Genomic DNA, 5,849 nt, shown 5'->3' with positions numbered 1-5,849 from the left:
GGGGATCCGCTGCCTTAGCCTCAAGGTTATCCCGACTGTGGGTCGCCGCAATCCCTCCGCCGCCCCGCCTCCCATCCAATCCTGGCTCCCGGCTCTCGGGGCCCCGCCCCTCCGCGTCCTCGCCGGGCACAGTCACCTTCAGTAGGAAGTGCCGCGGAGGCGGAACGGGGGAATCAGGTTGCCCTTTGAGGGAGGACTACATTCCGTGGCGGAAGGACACGAAAAATAAAACTCGCAGCATTGAGGCACCTTAGGGCCCAATGGGGAAGCGGCAAGACGGGAGGACCCGCCCTCGGAGCTCTGGAGCCCTCCCTCCCAGACCCCCGGACGCCCGGGCCACCTGTTGCGGCCAACTTGGAATGCTGGACCAGGTCTTCTCTTGACCCTTGGCCCAGTCCATCCCAGCTAAGTGGCCCTGGCCTACCCAGATAGTGCCCAGATTTATGGGTCCCCGGGCAGCAATCCCCTGGCCCGGGTGCCCGCCCCAGCGCACGCCCCAGACTGAACCGAACAGTCAGAGGTGGGGTGGGGGATGTAGACTCATGGGATGGTTGGAGGTCCTGGCCGCCTTAGGAGGGGCTCCGACACAGGAACGGGGGGAGAACGCGGGAGGGCGGGGAGAACGCGGGAGGGCGGAGTGTGTTAGGAGCGGGAGCGTGAGGCTCTTTTGTTCTTAGGGTTTAGAACAAAGAAGGACAAGTAGAGGCCATGTGAAGACTTTAGTAGGGACTGGAGTCCTGCGGAGCGAGTGCCTGAGAGTAGAAAGTGAATAGAAGTTATTAATATTAGTGCAGAACTAACCACATCAGGAAATGTCAGAACGTTAGATCTCATAATCTCTGCCAAAGTAAGAATTTCTGTTTTCAACCTTGTGTATTTTAATCAGTATTGTTGGAGCTTTTCTTGTATTTTTCCTTAAGGCATTTTCTGATTTCCTAGTGATCACAGCAGTTACCGACGAAGCAACTGTTAACTCTTGCCTTCTTTCAGGCAAATTTTGAGAGCAGATACAATGTTAAAAATCGTGAATACTATTAGGTTCTTTCCTTTTCCTGGAAAAGAGACCAATGGGTGTGACCCGCTCAGCCAGACACCCTGCCTGCAGCTGAATCACAGGCCTTCATTATGCTTTCCTGTTAGCTCAGATAAGCTGACAAAAAGTAACAACATTAAGATAAAATATTTTAATCTCTTCTATAAGCTGTTTCTGGTTCCCTCAGTTGCAGAGAGGGAATGAATGCTGCGTTATTGAGGTGGTAAGAGCTCATGAAGTTGCTGAGAGGGAAAAAAAAAGCATGCTTTACCAGAGGGAATCAGATTCTTCTCTATCCAGAGAAAGAGGGTGGCTTAAGTGGCCATATTGGCCCATCAGCTAAAGATGAACAAAGTACAGGGTTGAACAACACTAAAGAGGCAATGTTGTGGCCAGTGCTGGACTATGTTGCATTTTAAAGATCTATATCTAGATATAGTCCTGTGATTGAAAAGCACATGTATTAAACTGGAGAGCTGATGGCAAACTATTGCACTTCGGTTACAGATTTTGGTCTTCCAACTGTTATAAAAATGCTGTCCATTAATAACCAACAAGGACCTACTGTATAGCACATGGAACTCTGCCCAATATTATGTGGCAGCCTGGATGGGAGGGAAGTTTGGGAGGGAATGAACAGATGTATATGTATGGCTGAGTCCCTTTGCTGTTCACCTAAAACTATCACAGCACTGTTAACTGGCTGTACCCCAATCCAAAATTAAAACTCTAATAGTTAAAAAATATATGTTAATGAAACTTTCACAGGAACCAACAGGTTATATTTTTGCTCATATTAGATGTATAGTGAAAATCTGTCAGTTTAAGGTGATTGTCATTACTGTGCTGAGAAGCAGCTTAGTATAGAAGCAAGCATGGGTTCCATCACATTTAGTTCCAATTCCACTCACTAGCCCTATAATCATATCTGTAATTTAGTGTAAGTCCAGTTCCTTAAAAGTAAACTGCAGACAATTCTAGCTCCATCTGGTGGGGTTTGATAGTTGATGTATGTGAACTATCAAAGTATAGCACAGGGCTCAACAGGCGTCCTCTTTGAGAACTCACTAGTTCTGGAGGTTTTTCCTTGTGACTAGTGCCAGAACATCTGTCTCAATCCAATTAACTAGGTTTGCCCTTCTCTGAGCCATCCTCCTGAAATGAACCTTTATTCCTCTGACCCAGCAACAAGTGACCCCAGAGCTACAGGAAACTGGGGAGGCTGAGGGGGGATACAGACCACCCCCTTAAGTTAGGCTCTGCTTCCTGCCGTTCCACTGTGCCCACGGGCTAGCAGGACAGGAGGAGGTGCTGCTAGGTTCACTGGACTGAGGTGTGAGTGAGGGTGTTGACTGCTGTTTGTTACCTGTTTGGATTTTCGGCCACAGAATCACAGAATCTGGAATTTAACTCTTGATGGTCATTTGGACTCCCTTGCAAGGTATGTGTGTCAGCAAACAATCCCCGAACAAAACTCTGGAGCCTAAAGACAAGCTTTGGCCCTGGTGAAGAGGGTAAGGTTACAGGTTTTACCATTAAGTGACCTCTTGGCCTCTGCCTAAAACAGCAATGTTACTTCTCTCAGGCAAACACAGGTTTCCAGGGCAGCCCACTGGCCTGGATGTCACATTTAGAAGTGCTTACCACTTTGGACTTCATATACCCTTTCCAGAGCCAGATTAAGTAGACTTTTTAATTTCTTCAGTGCCTTCCTTCCAATTCCCAAGATCTCTTCAGGCCCACCAGGGTGGCAGAAAACCTTAATTTCTGAGTTTCCCCCAGACAAATCCTGGAAGACAAGGTTGACCTTTTGGAGTTAAGGGATAAAGAGAAAACAGGTTGTCTCTTGGGGAAAGGAAGAGATTCATGGAGGAGGAGACTTGGGAGGGCTGGTTACCATAGAGATGGGCACTGGGAAGGCCATTCCAGGGGAAAGGAACAGTAAACAAATGTTTTCTGAATGCAACTGTGTATCTAAGGTTCCCCCTCCTGAGGAAATGCCTTATCAGCACTAAGAAAAGGGAGACTCCTGAGGAGTCCTTGTTCATTCCAGGTCATTCGACTGTCTCAGCCAACAGGACCTCCAGCAGTTTTTCTCTAGCCCAGAACTGTTACTAATCACAGGACAAAGCTCCTTAGGGTGGGTTAGTCCTATCCACCAAGCCATGGAGGCCTGGGCTCTCTCTTTTTTCCCTACAAGCGTAACCAGAGATCAGGTTCCTTATGACGCAAGTGGAGCAGTAAGCAGACCCCAGTCCCCCAAAGCAATCAAGATTTAGAAGACCAAGAAAGGCATCAGTGGGAATTCTATGAAGGTCGGGTGGTTAAGAGTCTGCCCTTCCACTGCAGGCAGCATGGGTTCAACTCCTGACTGGGGAACTAAGGCTCCTGCATGCTCCTTGTTGTGGCCAAAAAATAACATAGAATAGAGAAGTCTTGCCAAAAAAAAAGAAAGGCATCAGCAAACAACAGATCAAATGCCCCCTCCCCAGGAAGTCCTCCTGCTGCAGTGCCATAATCCACATTTTCCTTGGCATGGTATTTTAGTCTCCACCTCCATGCTCGCTGGCTACCAGCTAACCAGACCCACTTATCCTTGGAAGGATAGCTAGGACAAAGACGACTTCGGTCTCTCTCCTAGATAAAATAATTTTTGTAGGCAATGCTTTAACTTAAAGGGTGACTCTGAAATAGTTGTGGAAAATTCTATATTCCAGAGAAAACTGCTGCCCCTTCAAATGAATTGCTTTATTTTCCCCTACCCCTCTTCTGGAGGAGAAGGGCTCTGAAGGAATTACATGACCCCTGAAGCTTCCTCCCCGCCACTCCCAAAATGATCCCAGAAGCTGAGACATCACTACCCAAACCTCCATCTCAGAATCCTTTCTGTGAGATGCTGGTAAGTAACCCAGTTATGACTCAGCACCAGACTCTTCCCTTCCTCTCCCCACTGGCCAGAATGAAAGGCAGAATCCAGAAGGCTCCTCCCCTGTGTATGGCCACATTCTCACCACAAACTGAGTCATGGCCACACCCTGCCTAGAAAATGGAAAATTACTGTGAGAGGGAAGAGGAAGGTTAAACTCTTAAGAGTTTTACATTTTCAATCCAGAAATCACAGCCATCTACTCTCCCCCTGGAACTAACTGAGGAAAATAGTTGTTTACACAACCCTAGCCCTAACACAGCATGTCCAGGTCTAACCGAATAAGGCTGCTTGAGTCCAGGACTATGTGGAAAGTAGGAGGCAACCATCAACCTCTGTGTATAGTGTCTGTACTGGCTTTGGTGAAAGAGGATCTCCTGCTCAGACCTGGCTTTCACAGGCTCCACCATCCCCACTCTGCCTGGGTGGGAGAAAGGGGCAATCCTTCAACTCCCACTCCAGGCTGTAGGAGGATTCCCCTCCAGAAACTCAGGGCCCCATGCAATTTCCCCTGCAATAAAAGCATTCTTGTTAAAGGAATGCTGCGGGTTTTTTTATCAGGCTTGTTTTACAGTGTACATATTTTGAATTTTTTCAGATAAGGTTATATGCCTTTCAAACTTCTCAGATTCAAAAAGTCCTGTTGCTATTATGTAGAACACTATAAAATGATATACTTAATTTCATTAGTTTTATTGGCATTAAGAGACTATTACGCATATACTATTAAGAAAGTGATTCCCTAGGCCACCTCAGGTTTTTTGAGTTTTTCTGGTAACACACACTGTCTATTACGTATCATTCCATCATCTGCTAGTACTTGTTTTATTAGATGCCACTGATAACAACTCTTAAGAAATGATTACAAATGAGAAAAAAAACCTATCAACAATTTCTGAAAATTGAGCAAAAATGCTGTCTAGCCTAGCACCTAGATTCAATTGCTGGAACACTAGTGGGAACAGTTTGAGAATCCCTGCAGAAGTAAGAGTTAAGAGCTCAGGTCCTGGAGTTGAGCAACTCTGGTTAAAAACCCAGCATGGCCACTAACCAGTTGGGAGACGTTACCCACGTTATTTAAGATCCCTAAAAAAAAACCTATCTTCCGTCTTTGTTGTCAAGTTTAAATAAAAAAATAAAGTTTGAAAGGCTACACAGCATAGAAACAGAAGAGCAGTTCTGGAGGCAGGCTGCCTGTCGCTAGCTGTGAAATATGGACATACTGCTTATCCTTTGTGTCTGCTTTCTCATCTACAAAATGGGAATAATGGCATCTACTTCATAGGCTTGTTTACAGAATTATTTTAGTCTGCATGTGTACAATGCTTACAACAATACCAAGAACATAGTAAGCCAAGGTATTAGCAAAGTATTAAAGTGCTTAGCATAATGCCCAGCGCCTACCTAATAAGAACTGAAAAATGTTAACTATCTCTGATACTATACAGATGAGCTGCAAGGGTCCTTCAAGAAGCTGGAATTTCAGCTAGGATGGACTGCCTAATGGGGGATTTCCAGATGGCTCAGGGGTAAAGACTCCACCTGTTAACACACAAGATGTGGGTTTGATTTCTGGGTCAGGAAGATCCCCTGGAGTAGGAAATGGCAACCTATTCCAGTATTCTTGTCTGGAAAACACCATGGACAGAGAAGCCTGAAGGGCTACAGTCCATGGAGTCACAAGGAGTCGGACACAACCAATGACTAAGCACACACACATAATGAAAGCCAACATGTAGTCTGTCTAGTTCAGGCCATATAAATCAAGAAGCTCTAACAACTTTTTAAAAGCCTATACTTGAAAGTCAGGCTTGTTTAAAGTTTTTTGTAGTCTCTGTGCTTATATTCCTGTTTTTCTTCATTAACAGTTTGTAAAACAGGCAATATCCA

This window comes from Bos grunniens, chromosome 10 (assembly GCF_055505025.1).
Source record: "Bos grunniens cultivar Pamir isolate PY7600 chromosome 10, Bosgru_T2T1.0, whole genome shotgun sequence".
Taxonomy (NCBI): domain Eukaryota; kingdom Metazoa; phylum Chordata; class Mammalia; order Artiodactyla; family Bovidae; genus Bos; species Bos grunniens.
This window is presented reverse-complemented; position numbering follows the sequence as displayed.